The following is a 22,500-nucleotide window of genomic DNA, read 5'->3' on the forward strand; positions in this document are numbered from 1 at the left end:
TAAGATATGCCTTCTATAATGTTGATGCCGGTTCTGCAGTGTGGATGAAAACTGTTTTTACATCTGCTGTTGTTTATAGTGACATTTTAATGTCTATTACTTTTGAGAATTTTGTGTAGTTCATTCTTTTTTTTTTTTTTTTGCGGGGACGAAAAGTTTCTTGGAACTTGCTTCAATAAAATATTATGCGGAATAATGTATGTTTCTATAATTTTTAAGTTGTGTAGTGTGATATAAGGCTAAGTTTTTGATGTATTTGAATTTGTTGAATGTCTGTTGCTTTAGCATGTTCTATTCCGTTATAAAAAAACTATTGTTGGATACTTTAGAAAAGCAGAACTCTTGATTTTTGAAGTCTTTTATTTCAAGTATCAAAAATCGAAATGTCTGATTCTATTTTTTGTAAATAGGTTAAACGTAAATAGTAAGAATTGTCAGATTCTCGAGAGTGTAAGATTTGAAGTTTGTGTCTATTTTTATGCGTACAATATTGAGGAAGAGTATTTGATATTGATTGCACTCCAACAATTGTCAAGTCATTTTACGCAAAGTTAACAAAATCTCGTTTGACAGATATGTACCAAAATAAGTACGAAACTGGTATTTACACTTATCAAAGGCAACTGCCCATCGATACCAACAATGCCTACAAGAAAAACAACTCTGGCTCTTATTATGTTACTAATTTCAATGCAAAAATATAGTAATCTGAAAATAGATAATACTGTAGATACTTTGCTGTTAAATGAACCATAATTATCTTCTAATGACTATTTAAATCATTTTCTTGCCAACGCAAATGTAATGTAAATAAATGATATCCAAGCAAAACTGGAAGTAATGAGACCATTAAATTATTTTAGATTGCTTCATTTTTAACGTTAGACAATTCACTTATCTGCGTAGAAAAATAATTTTTTTATTAATTATCAAATCGTTCAGAAACATGGATAATAACCACATTTATTTCTAAATTTATACAGTTTGAAATAATAGAGTGTTATTAATTTATAACTAAGTATCGCATGAAAAAGCTTTAGAAATCGGTAAGTTTTATTCCAATGAGGGATTCTGTTATGTGTATTACTATAGACGCTAGGAAATGTTTATTAATTTGCAAATATTTTTATAGAGTTAAGTTCTTTAAATTAGCTATGGAAATCGTTCGATAAAACTGAAAATGTTAGATAATGCAGTTTTATATTCAAGAGATGAGGAATCATGTGCATTATTTAAATTATTTATATTATTTACATTCAACGGATATTTTTCTTCATCTTGTTTGTTTTTAACACATATTTCGGTTGATATACCCTCCAGCCTGTTTCAGGTGTCTTGGAGAAACTTCGAACCTGGGTTCTCATTCATAAGGTATTTTTCGATGTTGTTGTTGTTGTTGTTGTTATTATTATTATTATTGAGTGAATTTTAAGGCTTATAAATATAATATTTTCCTATCCTTCCTTAATACCGGTTCCCATATGCTGCTCATATCTGCACTCGGTCTGATTAGGAGGCAGCTGTGTCCTAGCATATGAGCTGCTTCTTTTAGTTTTCGTGTTTTCCACTTGTGTTCTTTGTCTATTATTTTAACTTCATCCCACACGTGGAGGTGGCCTCCATTTTTCCACACATGATCAACTATACCCGTTTTATCAATATCTCCTCGTGTCACAGCTTTGCTATGTTCGTCTATCCTTATTTTGAGGGGGCGGAATGTTTCGCCTTTGTATAACCTACCTCAGCTGCTTGGGATGGAGTGCTCGCAGTCTTTGGTCATATTCTCTTCTATCAGTTGTTTTACCTGAAGGAGATATTTCCGAAGTGTTATATTACTCTTGAATACTGTCCTGATGTCATATAGACCGCATATCTTTGTAACTTTTCGGAGAGACCTTTCACATAGAGTAGACAGACTGTGGACAGTTTAATGGTCTCAGCTTCTCTCTTCTTCACAATCACAGAGGATAGTACACTTTTGGTGTAGTTGGTGCTTAACAAATCGTTGAGCTTGATCATTTCTTCATGGTGTGTATCACGATCGCTACCTATATTTTTGCACGATGTTTTAGGCACTGAGCAATCCCTCTCTTTACACTGTATGCATGGTGGGAATTGAAGTTGAGGTATCGTCCAGTAAAGGCCGGTTTGCAGTATACGGATGTCTTCAATCCATACTTGGTGCATGTTATTAATACGTCCAGGAATGCCAGCTGATTATCTTTTTCCTTTTCCGTTGATTGAGTTGATATGATCTAATAGCACTTGGGTATCACGAATATAATAATAATAATAATAATAATAATAATAATAATAATAATAATAATAATAATAATAATAATAATATAATAACAACAACAGCAACAGCATTGAAAAATACCTTCGGAATGAGAACCCAGGTTCGAAATTTCTCCAAGACACCTGAAAAAGGCTGGAGGGTATATCAGCCGAAACATTGTGTTAAAAACAAACAAGATGAGGAAAAATATCCGTTGAATGTAAATAATATAAATAATGAAAATTTTCGATTGATATGATATTACATCTTGGTCTTATTGCTGAAATGTTTCTATTCGGCCAAGTTCGCTCTCTATCGCGATAATGGATTACTTCCTTTGTGAAATATGTATAGTTACATATGGATACTGTTACAAAGGTGTTCATCAACATAAATCTTACTGTATGCACGGTTTAATTGTTCACTTATGGTAAACGAAGGGAAATTATAGTATATTGATATTAATTACAAACACCCATCAGCAATGATAAAATACATAGTTAACAATTTTGGCAAAGACATATCAACTTTATCCAATAACGATATATCATTTAATCCTGCTACTCGTTAATATAATGATGCATGTAAAGGGACTAGCTTTAAAGCGAATATATTACACTAACAGTCATAAAGCTAAATATAGGAAACAAAATACAATATTGTACAGGCCTCTTTATGATGTAAACGTCTGTTTCTAACCTTAAGTTGTACACAATTGCTGCTTCTAGTGACAGAGTAAACAAAAAATAATCAGCTACAAACACGCAGAAGTATGCTCCTAATATTTCCCCTATTAGCAGTTTGTGTCGTGTCTTTCTAAAGAATTTGCCTATTAAGTTAATCTACCACGTGACACAGACAGGGAATTAAAAGTTATGTAGAGATTACTGAATGTACGATATATATATTTGCCGGGAATTCAGAAAACCAACTTATTTTCTAACTGTACAAATATATCTGAACTTCAAACGATAGTAATATGAATGGTTATAAGAAAACGATTATTAAAGAGCCGACATCCATCCCTCTATATTACTGGTTCCGAAAGATGTGAACTTTCTTTTCCTGAGAAGTATAACCTCCTGACACAGGCTTTTGGAATTTTGACGCAAAGATCGGATTTGGTGAATTATTGCGGACACTTCCATTGATATTTGTTGAGGAATTATAGTCACCAAGTGGTTAAATTAGGTTATGTCACAATTAACAGATTTATTATACATTGAAAGAAAATCTTATACTGATGAGAGACATTCAACTATCCATTAACAATAAAATTTCAAGTATAACATACACATAGCAGTTTTACTGAAGACATGTATGTATGTACACACACATATATATGTGTGTGTTTGTGTGTGCCAGTGTGTGCATGTCTGTGCATGTGTGTGTATGTCTGTGTATTTCTGTATATGTAGGATGTGAAAGAAATGATTCGTTTGGGTATAATCGAAATTATTTTAAGTGATACCTTTTATCGCAGTAATTAAGGTAACTAGAATTGTATTTGCGTAGCAAAAGGAATGTCATTAATATATTTAATCAGAAAATAATTGCCTAATTATTCAAAATATCTTCAAGCTATTCACTGATACGCTTTATTTTTCGTGCTGATGATTGAAATTCTTCATTTTAGTGAAATGATTACTTGTAATAATGTCGTTTGTTTCATTTGTTAAAATATTTCTCAGATACTTTCACAAATTCCTTATTATTACAGAAAATTAATTGTTTGTTTATGCTCACTAGAAAAAGATTTCCAATAAATCTGTTGTCACATCGAATTCGTTGCTATATGTTTTGATTTATATTCCTCTTGTAGCTACTACAGTACGTGTTTTCAGATGCTTGTTTACAATTAAGTTTCATTTTTTTATAAAAGCTTTTCATATTTCGCTATTAGAAAAAAAATGAAAGAAACAGATATTCAACATATGTTGGCTGTAATAAAATTGACTGTTGATTTACGATGTGAAATATTTGATATATTTTACGAGCATGGTGCAGAGGGGAACAAATGCGTACCCACCTTTTCTGAGAAAATTTAATTAAATTTTCTAGCATCTTCTTTAGTTAAATAGAAGAGAAATTGATTAGCAGATATTATATATCATTATTGATCTGGAAAATACTCACTTTTCGACATAGGCTCAAGGCGAATGTTTGCAATTTTAGTCGACTGAATAGAATCAATTGTATTAGCGTAGCTCATTTTACCAGCACCGACTGTGAATGAAATTTGAGGTAGGTTTTCAATATTGCAGCTGTTCCCAACCACATGGTTCCAGGTTCAGTCATAGTACGCATAGATCAAGCACTGTGGAATCCGAAGGGTTGTGCGCACCGGGCGCACATATAGATATATGTGTGTGTGAGTGTGTGAGTTTGTGTGCGTGTGTGCGTGCATTTAGACGGAAATAGATGGAAATATATATTCACATAGTATCAAGAGTGTTTAAGTATATATTAACTAAATTTGACTGAAACTGATGGGTGATCCTTTGGCCAATCAGATTCGCAAGGAGCCATGGAAGCGTCGATTTGTGAGTTTGATTCAGCCTGAGGTTAGCTCATCATTTTTCGGCCATTTGTTTATATTTAAAAATCATCGCTTCAAATCGGAGAATAAATATCATTATGAAATACATTATATACAGTTATTATATATATATAAACGACGGGCTACTTTCAGTATCTGTCTATCAAGTCCAATCACAAAGATTTCGTCAGCCTAAGGCTATAGAAAAAGAATCTTTGTGTCTGTGTTTATGTCTGCTTAACTTAAAGGTTCAGCAGAACAGACCGATGGAATAGGTACCAGGCTTACAAAAAATAAGTCCTGAGATCGATCTCTTCGACTAAAAAGGCGTTTAATGCGGTGCTCCAGGATGGCCGCTGTCAAATGACAGAAACAACTAAAAGAATAAAAGAATAAAAGAACTCTTTCAATGACTTTCAAATATAGATACCATAGACAGATGAAATTACCTCAGGGAATATTTTTGGTCCAGCTACTATAGAAATTAAGGCGAGACTGATCCGTTAATGAAGTAATGAACATAAGAATACTATTAGGGTAAGAATGAAAACAATCGTTGCAATATTTTTGAGTAATGAAGAAACTGCATATGAAGAATTTTTGAAACCTGATGAAAACATAACACAGTTTTTCGGTAATTGGTTACGAATACTTTATTAACAATGTTGAAGCACGAATTAACACAGAGTACAGAAAATTAGAGATGATATTGCCTGGAAGGAAGGTTAAAATTATGAACATTGAAGCAGATCCATTCCACTTTGAAAATATGCCACATCATCTATAAGCATAATTTCTGAATACTGGAAGCAATTTTTGTCAATTTGTTTTGAAGCAAAGGTTAGATATGATAAAAGCTGTGTGGTTTTCTTCACTAGGAATAATTCATGTACCTACTTAAATATTATTACATGAGAATGTTCTTTTCTTTTTCTTTCACGACTCTTTTTAACTTATTCGCTTTCCCCATTACCATTCCTCTCTCTAATTCTCTAGCTCTCTCTCTCTCTCTCTCTCTCTCTCTCTCTCTCTCGTTTTGTTTCTTTGTCTCTCTCTATGTCTGTCTGTCTGTCTGTCTCTCTCTCTCTTTCTCTCTCTTTCTACCTTTCTATACTCATAGAATATATATGAATGTTTAGTATGTATATTCTATATTCGAAATCTCACGGGAGAGAATGAGTACACAAGAAGAATATTCTACACGTTTACTCAGTAATCATAAAACATGCCAGTACTTAATTTTAAGTCAGAATTAGTGGATAAAACGGTATATATATATATATATATTGATAGAAATGGCAAGACAACAAAAGAATAAAAGATACTTCGATAATATGTAACTATAGGAATTTATCTGTAAATATAATACGTGACAATTATTCGGTAGCCATGATAAAATTCCGAGTTTCTGCCCCGACATCCGAAACTCGGAGTTTTATCATCGCTACCGAATAATTGTCACATATAGTATATATATATATATATATATATATATATATATATATATATATATATATCAATAAGCAACATTATATCAAGCAAGTAGTCATACACTACGGCCGTTTCAAATGGCTCCCTTTAATTGAACATTGCAATCAATACAACTTGGTGCTTCAACTTAAGTACCTAATTCAATTGAATCTCAATTATAAATATATATGTATATATATATATATATATATATATATATATATATATATATATATATGTGTGTGTGTGTGTGCGTGTGTGTGTATGCATATATGAATATATATGCATATATATGAATATGTATATGTATATATATATATATATATGTATGTATATATGTTTTTTCTTTGTTCATGTTTGGATTAACTATATATATATATACATATATACGCATACATTCATCTAACACGATAATGAGCATAGTGTTTTTATTATATATTTGTTTATATATATATTTGTCCAAAATTACGGAGAATGGAGAGGAAGTAATAGAAAGGAATAGCAATGACAGAGAGGAAGTACTAAAGAGTGCGTCGTGTATCTTCTACTATAATAATCTTCTATAATAATACTCTCGTGTATTTCTCCGTCATGACATAAAAATGAGAAAGGAAGGGGTGATTCACCGATGGAAGTGGGATGGTGAAAAGTCAACGGTGACACAAAAATCAAACAGTGCTTGGATTCTGTGTGAGTATATGTGTGTGCCTGTAAAGGTTAGGAATGTGAATGATTGTGTGTGTGTGTGTTTGTGTAAAATATATTTATATATTTGAGTGAGTGTATATGTATGTATGTTTATTTAGAAAGATACATAAAAAATAGAATCACAGACACACGCACATTTACACACTTAAAATGGAAGGAAGCGGGCTGTGACAAAATATAGAAAACCGCGTCTGCTACAGACTGTGCTTCTTATACACATAAATGTATACATATGCACATGCGCACGCGCGTGCACGCACACATACACACACACGCGCACACATAGTTACACATAGTTGAAGCACTGTTTGTTTTGTTTTTCACCTTTTTGTACCCTTTCTATATAAAAATACAATTAGCCGTTATTTTTGACGGCGCCGGGGCCAGCTACTCTATATAATAATCTGCTTAATCATTCGCCCGTTATACTTCAATTAGTTAGAGGAATGGAGGTGAAGTGAGTTAGAAGTGGAGTAAAAGTGTGAGAGAGAGAAAGAGAGAGAGAGAGAGAGAGATGGGGAGGGGAGTAGTGTGAGTAGAGAAAAATTAAATGAAATAGAGAAAGCGGTATAATAAAGCCAAATGCGTCACGTGGGTAGTTGAAGACAGAGCCGAAGATCGAGTCAAAAAGACAGTGAGAGAAAAGAGGGACAGAGAACTGTTAACAACGTGCTGTAAGGTAGGGAGGGAAAGATAAAGAGAAAGAGATATGTTTAGGATACAATATTTAGCAGAGGCTAATGTTCTGGTGGTGAGGAGGCAGTTACATTAAGAAAGAGATAGAGAGAGAGAGAGAGTTAGTGGAAGTGGGAGGTGAAGAGAAGGAGAGAAATGTTAAAGACATGAAGACGGGAATTACATGGTTAAAATGTTTCTTGAAGAGGTAGAGAGAAATAGAGAAATGTAGAGGGAAATTTTAAAATGTAATATATTATTTTGACTGGGAGTGTGATACTTAGAAAAATAATATCAAAATATGCAAATCAACCTTTCTTTTTTAAATCTTTCTCTTAATATTTTCACGAGCCCCACTAGTATGTATTGTGTGTGTTTGTGTGTGTGTGGTGTGTGTGTGTGTGTGTGTGTGTTTGTGTATGTATGTGTGTATGTATGTGTTATATTCCGTATTAATATAAATTTACTTGTCTGTATATATAAATATGTAGCTATTTGTATTTATACATATCTCTCTATATATAACCATGCTCATATATGTATATTAATGTATATCAAGTTTAATTGTGTTTATCTGCATCACTCTCCCTCTTTAATGTGTGTGTGTATGTGTATGCAGCAAGGTAATTATTTCGAAAACAGACTTAGCTAATGTGAACTTACTTTCAATTAATCGGTTATGTATGTCGTATCAACCGACTTTAATTTGTGCGAGACGTATTTTGCGTATGCAAATGTAAATGTTGTTGCCAACCAATTGTAAACTTTGATGTTATAATTTGCTATAAATCGTATATTTATTACCAAAGCATGCCACGGAACTGTGAGATTAATACTTGAACAACTTACTGATTAACTAATTTGATTACCGCCAAGCAAAGTGATTCCATAATATCTTCAGAGCTCTCAGATCCTCGAAGTGCGAACGTGCAATTCAACATTGTTAGAATCGTGATGGTTCAGGTTCCTATAGTGATATTAATCACAATTCACTCTACATCGAAGGCAGAATATAGAGGCTTCCAAAATTCGGTTAGGTAGCATAAAAATAACAAAATATTGATAGTTCTATGCTGCCCACTTCTGTCCATATCATTTAATGTACACTTCCATTTTGCATTGTGTTATTCACTAAAGATCACTAAATGTATCTAAAAATGTCGTTAACGGATCTGAAACTGAAATGTTCTCTCTAAAGAAGGAAATCAGCTGTTTTGAAGTTAGCTAATTCCAGCAAGCACGATAAATCAATAGCAATGAGATTTCTTGGTGTCTTTTAATGTCTCCCTTCATGAAAAGACATTGGCATTTAACAACTTACTGCTTATTCGGAAATGGTCAACGGATTTATTTTATGCAAGCAATTGCTACTCGGCAACTTCAAAGTTCAAGGATCATAACTTTTACAGCCTTTTCCTGTCATGTAAATATATATAAACAACCAACGGAAATGAAGAAACAAAGGTACTTATGGTCAATTTACCATAAGTTTTGTCAAGGCCATCGAAAGTCAGTATACTCCACATACAGTTAACATGAATGTTTCCTTCTATGGCTTCTCTATAAAGAAAGAGGTTCAGATTCACCTCACGACCTTTGAATAGTCAATAGAAATTTTTGTACCAACTCTAGAGAGAGATTATTTAGATTTACATTACACGAAAATGTAACATTGCCAGAATCTGCATTTGAAAGTTCTTTTATGATTCGTGAACCATCCAATACACTTCAGTTTCGGCCCAAGAATCATGACCTCTCCAAAGGTTTCAAGAATTAAAGTCAACAGATATATTCTAGCATAGATATAATTTATACAGCTCAAGGATATGAATAGTCAAGAACAGCAAGCATAGGGCTTCTCACAATCTAACTTCTTAGAAGTCAATTACCATGTAAAAGAAAGTAACATCATATACTGATGACAACTTGAAATATATATGTCTATGACACTGAATCCATACTCACCGTAGAATAAAGGACAGTCTATTTTGCTATTTATAATAGGGTTCGGCAATATAAAACTAGAATTTGCTTCTTCGGTGTTTAAGGTAAACACTCTCAGTTTACAGCTTGTCAAAATCCCTCACCACAAAGGCAGAGATTATATAACTTTCTTCACATTTTGCAGACACGACTCATTTTGCTTTCAAACCCTTTTTATTTGAGCATATGTGGCGCATCTGGTGCAGCATTGCTAACATTTCGGAAATCATAAGAAATGGAAAACGAATGTCTGAGAATAATTGTCAACAGTAACCAAGAGGATTATGTATTCCCTAGAGAAAATCGCAGAGTTTGCATAGTAATAGATTTCTGACGAGGAGAGCAGCAGTTGTACTGGAAAGTGACGTGTCAAGCTCTTCAGTGATTCTAAAAAGAATAAAATCCAGCGAAGACCATACTTCTTTTGAAACTTAATTACTTTTGGCCAATCCTTAAATCTCCAAATCGTCTGTAAACATATCAGCAGCCAAGCCATTTTTGCCAATAAACTCGTAGATAGAGTAGATTTTTGCCAATAAATTCTTAGAGTAGATTTTTGCCAATGAATTATTAGATAGAGTAGATTTTCTTCTGGCAGTAACGGTGATGTGAACTTTGCCCCCGTTAGCGAAGAGGTTAAGACAACAGTGGAATTAATATCGGAGCTCTTTCTAAAACTACAGCATCATAAATAAAGTTAACGACGTACGGCAAAGAATGTTTGTGTCTACACTATCAGCTAGCAGCCATTGCAGGTAATTACAGCAGCGAATAGCAGCTGTTGCAAATTCTTCTGAATGTTAATGTTTATTGGATCTTTAGCACCTCACTGATTTCAGTTTAAAAATAATGCTGCTGAATAATTCAGGTCCATCACAATTTTTAATTAGCCCGAGCCAAATAGTTAAAAAGTTTATGCAACACGTTACCAAGGATATTAATTTCTCTGCGTGCGAGGATGAAGCTGCAATTATATCCAAAATTTCATTCGTACCCATAGACGTACATTTCTAATATAATAGCAAATTCAATTTCTAAAGCAGGTAAGTTTCAGCAAGTCAATCAACGAATGCCACTGAACTACATCTTAGATTTGCTTGGAAAATCGCCAGATTAAGAAGGGGATTTAAGTGTTCGAGGACCCGTTAAATCTTATGTACCTAGATTTGCAGTGACTATGAAGAATAGATGTCTAATATGATATAAGATGAAGGAGTCAATTGCAAATCAGATCATTTCTTTACTGCCACATATATTACAATTCCTTTATTCTGAGAACCACTGCATTTGAGCACTTCCCAAATTATTTTTATAATCAAAGTGCTTGCAGGACATGTTCAGTAATAGGTTCAAATAAAATACAATTGTTTTTATTGGGTTGTCCAGAAAGTTCGTTCCGATTTATAGTAGCTTACATTTTGACATATTTTAGAACATGTTTGAGTCCATAAAATAGGATTTGACTACACCTTCATTTAGAGCACAGTTTAAGCTATCCTTACGTAGAAGAAGGTTTATGTTCCTATAAACTGTGTTAATTTTGTAACCCCTTTAAATGGAAGATAAGAAAGTTCATTTTCGGCACTTGATGCTTTGGGAACCAAACAAAAATTGCTGCAGCTCGACTGGGATGTGTTACCCCATTCTCCATATTCACCAAATATTGCTCCTTTGGATTTCCACTTATTCAGGTCTTTGCAGAATAAACTTAATGGTAAAAATTTTAATTGCTTGAATGACATAAAAAGATACCTTGATGAATTCTTTGCCATGAATCCACCTCAATTCTGGGAAGAGGGTATTTTCAAGTTAAAGGAGGCGCATTGTGCAAAACAATGGTTCATATTTGGTTTATAAAAAATTTAATGTCAAATATTTATTGACCTTTTTATTTCCTGTAAGAATCGGCACGAACTTTGCAGACAACGCAATACATTGACTTAATCCTTTGTTTTATGATTCAGTCAGTTATTTCCGTAAATAAGACTAATCAAACATGGAAAAAGCAAGAAAGTCATTCAGAAACACACAAAGTTCGGATTAAATGAAGTTAACGATGTTTGGGTGTTTCTGAAAGGATTTGTTTCCTCCGGACTGCAATCTATTTACTTTCAAGTAAGTTTCAGTCATTTACAAAGTTAAATTTACATTAAAAAAATTAAATTAAACTACGAAATTTTACAAGTAATATTTAGGTGCTTAGCAATAGCAGTGTAATAAGCACTGGATCACTATCCACGTTTTGGAAAACAATCTCATCTTACGTTCAAAGTACAAATTTTCGAGAACAGTTTTAGGACATTTCTAAGTCTTACTAATTTTCCGGGTACTGGCTAGTAATATATGTGTGTGTATGTGTGTGTGTGTGTTTGTGTGTATGTATGTGTGTGCGTATATGCATATCTCTCTATATATAAAACTGAGAATGTGTGTGTGTGTGTGTCTGTCTGTCTGTCTGTCTGTCTGTGTGTTTCCTTAAAACTTGAGAACTACACAACCAATTTCATTCAAATTTTACACATGCCTTACTTAGGGTCCATGTAGTTTCATGGTCAAAAAAATGTTCAATTTCTTGCCTAGTGCGAGCCCACAGCAATATCGTATCTTCTCCATTATTTTAGTATTACGTGTTAAAAGTGAAACAAAAATATTTCTCTATTTTATGTCGGATACTTTCACGTTAACAATAAAAATAATAATAACAATTGAATTATATGTAGTAAGTAATAATTAAAATCAAACTAAAGTATAATATAATCGTAACATAACAAAAGTAAAAATAGCAATTGGTATAAAATTGCATCAAGGATTTGAACTTGAATAAGTGGTTTCACATGAATGGGAATAAATTAAAAATAAAATTAGCGTGCAGAAATGGAATAGTCCTACAATTCCAGTCTGTTATATATTTTCAGTATTGTTATCACTAGCGATATCAAGATATAACTTTGTATTTTGTATTTTATGTGTAGATGTATATATATATATATATGTACATGTAATATGTACACATATATATACACATATATACATGCACTAGCACTTTGACCCGGCAAAGACGGGTCATAATGCTAGTATATATATATAATGTGCGTCTATATGTGTGTGTGCATATATTTGTGTATGTATGTAGATAGATAGATGCAGATTTCCAAATATTGAAGCAGTTTGAAACTCTTGAATCTTGACCAATTAAACACACAAACACACACTCACACATGCACAAAGACACACAAATATATATATGTGTGTGTCTGTGTGTCTGTGTGTATGTGTGTGTGAGTGTGTGTGTGTGTGTGGTGTGTGTGTGTGTGTGTGTGCGTGTGTGTGTGTGTGTGTGTTTGTGTATATTTATCTTTATTGCAAGTTTTATTGTCTTTCATCATATGTAGGGTAATCACAAGCTGAATCTATACACATTTCCTCAGCGATTTTGCACAGATGTTGTAACACACGTGTCAGATTAACCTCGAAAAGATATCTCTCACTTGGCCAAGCACTGGCATTGGTGCATTATATATGAGGTTATCCAAGTGATTCAATCCATTCCACCCTTTCTGACATTCGTAAATATGGATATCGGTGACTGCTTGTAATATGATTTAGAATTTGGAATGTGTGTGCGTGCATCTGTTATGCGTCACGAGAGTTTAACGAATATGGACATATATTATGCAGTGGTAAAAATTTCACCTGAGGTTAAACTTGATAAATTGACAATGTGTATATATTCTTTTATTAGTTGCAGCCTGTGGATTTGGAAATACTTTGACACCATATATCTTACGAAATTAATAAACACGTGCAGTATAACGCTTGTCAGGAAGGGGAGTTATCTCGACGCTTCGGAAAAAACACGGAGAGACGAAAAAATAACAATAGTATCAAAAAGAACTTCTTGTTTTTCAGTAAAAGAAAATAAGTTAAGAACGTGGAGATATACATATACATACATACATACATACATACATACATACATACATATATATATATATATATTTTACCAAATATATACGTTTTTATTATAATCTTGCAATTTACTTAATCATTTGTATATTATTGTTATTTTATTTTTAATATTTCTATTATATGTAATTTTATAGATGGTGCAATTTAATTGTTCATTTTGAATTGATAAAAGGTGATTTTTTCCTAATTTATACATATATATATATATATATATATATATATATATATATATATATTATATATATATATATATATATATATATACGTATATTTTGAAAAAGTGAACGATAGTAGTGTGTGCGCTTTTCACGATTTAAATCAGTATGCCTATAAGCAAAAAGGAGAAAAATAAATAAAATAAATAAAACTTTATCGTATTTGAATGTAAATTATAATTAGAGAATAAATTTCTAAGATAAATTATTATGCCCACTATTTACATAAATGTAGATAGTCAAATCAGAGTTATTATGTTTGATGCCATGAGCTTAAAAAGTAGAAACACGCGGCGATGAAAATACAATATTCATTCATAAATTATTTTCTATATCTCGGCAGGTACATCAAAAGAGACTGACAGAATAAGCACCAAGCTCTAAGAAAATCAGAACTTTGGTCGATTCTTGAAGGTGGTCCTTTAACATGGCTGAGGTTTAATGACTGAAATAAGTAGAAGGTGAAAGGTACGGTTGTCAACTTTGTACATCTATAATAATAACATCAAAATTCTGCTTTTCCGTCTGAAACCTCTGTATCTCAGGCTGCATTTTCTCTAAGTAGACATATTATACGCTTTTGGAATCAGGATGGTCCCACGTTTGAGAATATACCCTTCATTTGTTTCTTGAACATCCAGCATTGAGATATGATTTAAAAGCATTTGGACTGCTGTTTTTAGAAGGTAAACTTTTGCTGACCCACGCCATCTTGGTTGGTATTTGTCAAATGACGACAGAGATCAAGAGGGAAATAAATGACACTTCCTTCGTTAAATTTACATCGCGATAAGAACTTTGGGACAAATTGGCCAATAGTTGGAATTCAACTTAGGACTGCATGATTGTATTACAAAATTAATTCTCATCTTAACCTCTCATCTTAACCTTTCACTTTACCCTGTCATCTTAACCTCTAATCAAACACCACCGGGGTATATGGTCATTATAGACGTATCATAGTCATGCTATTTAGCTCTTTTAATTTTCAGCCGGCGGCCCAATTAACCTTCGGCAGGAGACAGCTCAGAAGTTCGCACGGAGTGCGGATTTTAAACTAGTATTTAATAACTATAAACATATAGAAGGCGGTGAGTTAGTCGAATCATTAGCACACCGAACACAATAATTAGATGCATTTAGTCGTTCTTTGTGTTATGAAATAAAAACGTTACCATTCATTTTTCGGAGTCGATAAAATAAATAACACTTCAGCACTGAGGTCCATGCGATGGACTTACACCCTCCCCCGATATTGCTGACTTTCAACCAAATTTTGCAAACAATAATTATGAATATATGTGTTTTTTGTGAATGTATCTATGTATCTAAGTACATTACTCAGAATTTAACATATACGGAAAAAATATGTATGCTCAATGGTGGCAGCGCTTATTGGTGAAGCAGACCCTAACGATGCCTATTGTTATTGGAAGATGTATAAGACTCTTTTTGTTATTGGAAGATGTATAAGACTCTTTTTGTTTGTTAATTTGAGTAAAGTGATGACAATAGATAAATGGATGTAACAGCATATATTTACAAATTGATAACAGAATAAAGTATATAGAACGAAACAATACATAAACTAATAAAAGTGTTGGTGATAATTTCACATATTTTGTTTAATCTAAATTATATACAGAAAATAAATATCTTACTGAGAGACATTATAAGGAATACCATCAGCATAAAGAAATAGTAAAGTCAATATTGTTATGTTTAATGCCTTAACTTTAAAACAACTGTGGTGAGACGAAATAAAATATTTATTTACAACTTACATTATTTTAAGAATTTCGCTAACAAAGGTGTAAATTTGTACTTGTTTAATAATTAAAATAATTTTAATCTTTAAGTAAAATGGTAATTTCTTCAGCTCATGATAAGTTTCAATTAGTATTTTAAAGCTCACTGTAATAACTAACTTTATTACTCTTTCATACATGGGTAGTGGCCATGATAGCCCACTAATTTAACCTCTGAAATATGCTGGGTTTCAAAGTTTCACGTTTATAGTATTATGTATCATTATTATTTCGAGTAGCAAACTTTACTGGAATTTTTACTCCTTTAGTTGACGCAATCATTAAAATAATTTACTCGTTTAAATCTCATTGCGTTCGTTCTTAGCTGAGACATCATCGTCTAACGATTATGACCTCTCGGCTGTTTCATCCTCGTCACAGCAATATATGAAGGATGCATCAGCTAAAGAAATAGAGAACAGCACAAACAAATGATTTCGAACATTTTCAGTTGAGTAAGCTAGCGAAATATGAAATTCAGTGCTTTTTTTCAAAAGGTACGACACATCACTCTGGCCAACAATCGAAACTACAACCGTACAATTGTGAGGCCAACACTCTAACTACTTAAGACACTTGCTTGCATATGATAACACCGATTTTTCAACCTAAATACTTTCTCTCAGTAATTTATTCTCAAAAATATGCTATTCTCATAGATGCTTGTGTAAAAATTTTTCATCTACTTAGTGATACTCTGTTGACAAATAGAGTGGTCTAAAATTGACCAATGCATGCCCCGTAATGTCTTCCATATTTTCCGATATAATTAAAATAATTTTAGCGATTTATTAATATTGTCTTTTCCGCACAGCATAATTATTTTCAATTAGACTTTTAATGTTCTCCGCATGAAATTTGATGACAATAATTTGTCTGTTAAATTTATTTAGCTTTCTATTATTAAATGAAGAATATTTGAAATTATTTATATTTTTTCCTGCAACTTTTATTGATTTGAAAATGTCTGGAAACTTCAAGTTTGTCTTTAGGGGAAAGAAAGAATTTCCATACGCGTATATTGAAGGGTTATTCATCTTGCCATCTTAATGTAAATGACCTCTCCTAAATTGCAATAATTTCATCTCCAATAAGTTTCCATTATGAATATTCAGTCCAGTTACTTTAGGATCGAGTAAAATATCTAAACATTTGAAGTATTTATTGTAGTGCTCAATTCTGTCTTTCATTATATTATTTCCTACGATTTCTATATACATACAGTGTGAGCCTATTTATCCCGTACTCTTCCAAAGTCATAGATACAGTACTTGAATACCTGTCAAATCTAGGTTTATCTCCTATCACGTATTTCTCCATTCATATATTACCTGTTGATATCAGAAAACTAATATATTTCTATCCTAAGATAGAACACTGTGAAACTAATATATTTCCATCTTATATGCTAAACAGGGTTTTTCTTGCGTATTTCTTCACAATATGGCAGTGGATGCTGCACACTTCTATTAGAAAATTTTCCTTGCAACTGGAGATCGGTTATGTTTGCACTTGCCACATGTTTTGATGGTATTGTTTCTTTAATATTTCTTGCATTGATATGTAGATATGAATTGAATATCACGGATGTCATCTATCTATCTGTCTATCTATAAGTATGTCTGCCTGTCTATGTATCTATTTATCTATCTAGCTAGGTAGTTATCTATCTATCTATCTATCTATCTATAAATATATATATATTATATATATATATATATATATATTATATATATATATATATATATATATATATATATATATATATATATATACATATATACATATATGTACATATATCTATATATGTGTACATATATATATATATATATATATAATTGTATTTTATAATAGTTGCTACGCAACGACCACATGACAACGCGTTATTTATTATTGGTTGGATATGATGATCTTGCAACATGTGCTGTTATAGTAATGCTAGTCGTGCAACAATTACAAAAGGACTTTTTGAGGCAAGCGTAGGTTAAAAAGCTCGATTGCAATCCATCGCATAATTCTGTGTGCATGTTAATGTGTAGCACATTGGGAAAGTGCTTTTACCATACTTATACCTCAATTTATGATAGCATTGAATTAAATATAATTTGCCTGGAAGGCATTGAATGAATTGTATTTCTTTTTGATTAGTAGACCGAAATTGTAGCCCGTTTATACTATAGCTGCTCAGAGGTTCTTTGGTACCTTTAACAAAGTCCACTTTGTTGCGAGCATTTGGACAAGGATTCAAGTTTAAGCATAACTCATGATTTATGATTTCGTCTTTGTTTTCCTCTAACAATCTCTAGGGAAGACTGAGGTAAAATGTCGTCGTAGTTAGCTTTCATCAATAAACCAGTCATAAAAAAGATGCGTGTCCTATAAGATGGCCTGACTGTCTACTAGGCGATAACATTTAACTTTGATAGTTTTGCTATTTTTTAAAAGAAAAGAGCAAGTACAACTGAGGATTATTTTGGGCAGATCCAAGCATTAATCAATATCTCTCAGAATACATGAATGCTTGCATAAAATGAGATAATAGAAAACAACTATAACATATTTGCACTTTTAACAAAACAACATACCTATATCTTAGAATTGTATTCATTCGTTTATTTATTCATTCTGCTATTCATCTCGTATATAACTCCAAGCACTTAATATCACTTCTCAGGTTTACTTGTTTGCTACTTCCCCACATGCTTTTAGTTGAATCAAATTCACCGTAACTACTGAAGCTAAACAAAATAGAAAAAGAATCTAATATATATCAATTTGACAGTGTTTCAGATTCTTCATGCAGTGAAATTTTCAAATTCTTCATGCAGTGAAATTTTCCTACCATTTGATTCATACTTGCAGTTAAACTTTACTCGTAAATTTTATTTTTTTATTGAGTACAAATGTATCAATGAAAAAGATTACTAGCCACCAATTTTTTTACCTTTTCTCACCGGCCTCCTATATCAGTCATTGTGATTCTTGGCATGGTAATGCAATTTGAATAATACCTTAAAATCATATGATAAAATATATAGATTCAGAAGTTTTAATAAATTGGTACATTCCTCGCATACTGGAAAAGTTATTCCTAATTTGAGAATTTGCGATATCGTTGGGAAATTGTTTGCAACAGTTTATCGATTTATCATAACTATAGGATGTGCCTTAGATATACGTATTGCTTCTATTTTATTCATTGCTACATACATAGGAGTAGCTCATATTTTATTGAATTACACTTCTTTCACAATATTCTTATGACATTACTCAATAAAAATTTAGCGGTTTCTTATGTAAGTAACTGAATTCCTTTCGCTGGTTTCTTTGCTATAAACTTTCGTAATTTAGTTTCCGTTAAGTTGGTATATAAATGCATCGATATATACACAAACGAAGGCGGCGAGCTGGCAGAAATGTTAGCACGCCGAGCGAAATTCTTAGCGGTATTTCGTCTAACTTTATGTTGTGAGTTCAAATTCCGCCGATATCGACTTTGCCTTTCATCCTTTCGGAGTCGATAAATTAAATACCAGTTGCGTACTGGGGTCGATCTACTTGATTACCCACCACCTCCCCAAAAATCTCGGGGTTTGTGCCTAGAGTAGAAAAGGATATATACATAAATAGATCAATAAACCAATCACAGAAACATGGAAACAAATAAAAATTTAGCTGGACATACAGATAAGTAAATAGAGCAACAAATCGACACATGCATGCATGCATGGGAGGGTGGGTGTTCCCCGATCGTCCGAACACAGAGGGGACAATACAATGCAGAATTTTTCTTTTCAAAAACGATCAAAAGGGGTCGAGGGGGCAATGCTTCAGTGCAAATTATCCATAGGTCCTGGCCCAAAAGTAGTCCTGAAGAGGCGGGTTAAGTACTCCTCGTCGACGCCTTGAGTCTCCCCAAGAACGTCGTCACACCACCCCTCCACTAATCCTCTATAGAACGCCTTCGTGGAATTGAACGCACAAGTTTGATCCCGGACAGCAGAGTTACTGGAGAACATGGCGACACGCGATGTACTCTTCGCGAAGCCCCGGTCTCTGCTTGATCCATGAAACGCTGGAGAGGACGCTGTATCAGTGCATGTCTGCGCATCATCAACTACGGTATACCGTGTCCTCCATTTAGCGGTTGTTTGCAGCAGCAAATAGATCACTTGACCATCGGAACGCCTCCCTCCCACAAAAAGCGGAAGAATATGCGTTTCAGTTTCGTGAATGCAGGGTCAGGACGAGGCATGACGGCCTGATGGTAGTTAATGATGGATGCGATGTACGCGATACCACCACTTCCGACCTTTTAGAGATAGCTTTATCTCGGTCAGTTGCTGGGTGAGAGTGGCCACCCTACTCGTTATTTCGTCCCAGTTCTTCTTCATTTGGAGATCTGGACCAAACGAGACATTCAGCAATTCAACCGGTCAGTCGGTCCAAAGTTTCACGATGGAGACGCTGTTGGACTGCGTGGGCTTGCTTCTCCAGGTACCGAGTCGCAACACCACTACCTTTTCCGGGTTAATTTTCGCTTTGTTATCGCTTCGTATTCTTTTCGTGTCTTGCCAACCGGGTAAATATGTCTGTGGATCGACACTGTGATGGTGGCATCGTCTGCGTATGCAGACACGCTTCTCTCGCATCCCAGTTCTCGCAGGATGGCCCTCAGCGTCGCCAGCTCCTGCAGTAGTGGCTCTAGAGTCAATGCATGCAGTCAATAGAGTCAAAACATGACGAAAGGAGGCATCCTTGACGGACAGAACGCGTTAAATGGTCTATATAGATGACCATTTACGCGAACTACCGACGGAGTGATGCTGTATAAAGCAGCGATCCAACCACGGAAGACTGGCTCGAAACCAGCCTTTTGATTAATCCAAATTGATCCAGCTTTTGATCAGCATCCCACCCATGCCAGGTTCCTTAACTACCCTGTCTATGATGTAGGACATGAGATGGAGGTTGTCATGGATATATTTCCCGGCACGGTGCATGTTTCCGCCTTGTCGACCAGTTTTTCAATGACAAGCGCCAACCTCTCGGCTAGCACCTTGGCCAAAATTTTCAAATCTGCGTTGAGCAGAGTGGTGGGCTGGAAATTATCTATAACGTTCCACTTCTTTGAATCTTTCTTTTGCAGCGTCACCGCACCTCGACTCACAAAACTAGGGATACCCCCGGTTTGCTGCCAGTTGCAATAGACTGCTGCCAAGACATCTCGAAACAAGTCTTACATATGACAATAAAAGTTCATAGGACAGACCATTCAAGCCCAGTGACTTGTCTCTCGCGCAGCCTACGATCGCATTCCGTACATCAGCGGCCGTAATGGAACTTTCACAACACTCTGCCTCTCTTGCCGAGAGTCATGGTAGGCCATGCAGATAGGCATCACCCTGCGTTTTGACCCACCAGTTGTCCCGAACAGTCGAGCAATGTCTTGCTGTAAGACCTCACACATTCTTTCGGGCTCGAGCAATTCCCGCCCCTGTTCATTCATAAAAGATCGAATGGTGACTTTGTTGCCTTGTTGTGCCTTCGCCACCTGGGCCTCTCGGGGAGGCGGGGTGCAATTCATTCGTTTCTCAGTGCACGCATCTTAGCTCTGACAACGCAACTTTCGTGCTTGGCGTTGAAGTGTTGGTCAAGGGCCAACCTCGCCTCCAGCACGTTGGACGCGATACCACATCTAAGTGCCTCTTATAATTTCTTCACTAGGTCTCCCTCTATTCTATTTCGATCTATCGCTAAAACCTTGCTATACATAACCGATTCTGCTTTGATTGCCCTCTTTAGGGCAAACCACCATTTATAGCTGACAATAGCGCCCGTTACTGCCCTCTTAACTAATGTGCTATTCCCGGTCTCTGTAAGCCTGTCGCTCCGGGAACGACGCGTTCAGCTCCAAGTAAATGGAACCCTCAGACATATTTACCCGGTCGGCAAGGCACTAAAAGAATACGAAGCGATAACAAAGCGAATTTGTGATCGGTGTAGCTGACTATGTGAAACTGTGGACAACCTACACTATCCCTATCCACTGTCCTACAGAATACTCTATCTAAAAACTATTTGGACGACGCGATGCGGTTAGTCCATGTCCACATTGGCACATATGGGTAGTCCAGTCTGTAGCTGTCAGACATTTGGAAACGTCTGAGCAGGACTATGAGGCATTTGCAACCCCTTCTCTTCGTATCTCTACCTACATAGTCTAAATGTTTGTCCAATGTAGCATTCCAACCCCTCACTAAAGTAAAGGTCGGGACGTTCCCAGGGAATTGTTATTAGTCGGAAAGCACACTCGTTACTGTTATCGACATCCAAGACGACAATCCTTCTCTCCTGGTCTAGGAATATTGCCTTTACTTTCTGATCCAGAGTCTTTCGAAAGAGCACCGCAGTACCTCCACCGCTCATTCTCGGCAGACACGGGGAAACATAAATATCGAAATGTCTGCCGAACATGTTCAGGAGGGTCAGCGAGTTGGAGAGTTTGGTTTCGCTGATGGCTATGATATCTACATTTTGTGACGTGATGTCGTTTAGCAGGCAACCTTGTTTCCAAGTCGATCCCAAGCCACTCACAGTTATACTACCTATCCTGAGCATGGACCTGACGAAAGTTGTGTTTCAGACACAAAAAGAAAACAGAAAATGGGGGAGAGTCACTGTTCGAAAGTTGGGGATTTTCGTCCTCAGTTTCTGTAAGGAGATTTTTGTATAGTTTTTCTTAGACAAAGGTTTTTGAAATCTCCCTACTGCTTTAGGGTAGAGAGGTTTTATTCATTTGTGTGTGTTTTGCCTGGTGTGTACTATTTTTATGTGTTGTAGTGGTGTTGTGTA

The 22,500-nt window shown here is 34.6% G+C and overlaps 1 protein-coding gene across 3 annotated transcripts in view; it reads left to right on the plus strand.

Annotated features, from left to right (window-relative positions):
* LOC115231675 (somatostatin receptor type 2-like) overlaps window positions 1-22,500 on the plus strand; it is a 360,814-nt gene that overhangs the window by 313,280 nt on the left and 25,034 nt on the right. For 2 of the 3 annotated variants that reach the window (XM_029801650.2, XM_036500439.1), the window contains one exon: window positions 14,181-14,305. The exons of the other annotated variant lie outside the window; for it this stretch is intronic. The gene's annotated coding sequence lies outside the window, so the exon portion shown is untranslated. The remainder of the gene's footprint in view (window positions 1-14,180; window positions 14,306-22,500) is intronic. 3 annotated transcript variants of the gene reach the window in all.

The sequence above is a fragment of the Octopus sinensis genome, linkage group LG2 (assembly GCF_006345805.1).
Source record: "Octopus sinensis linkage group LG2, ASM634580v1, whole genome shotgun sequence".
Lineage (NCBI taxonomy): Eukaryota > Metazoa > Mollusca > Cephalopoda > Octopoda > Octopodidae > Octopus > Octopus sinensis.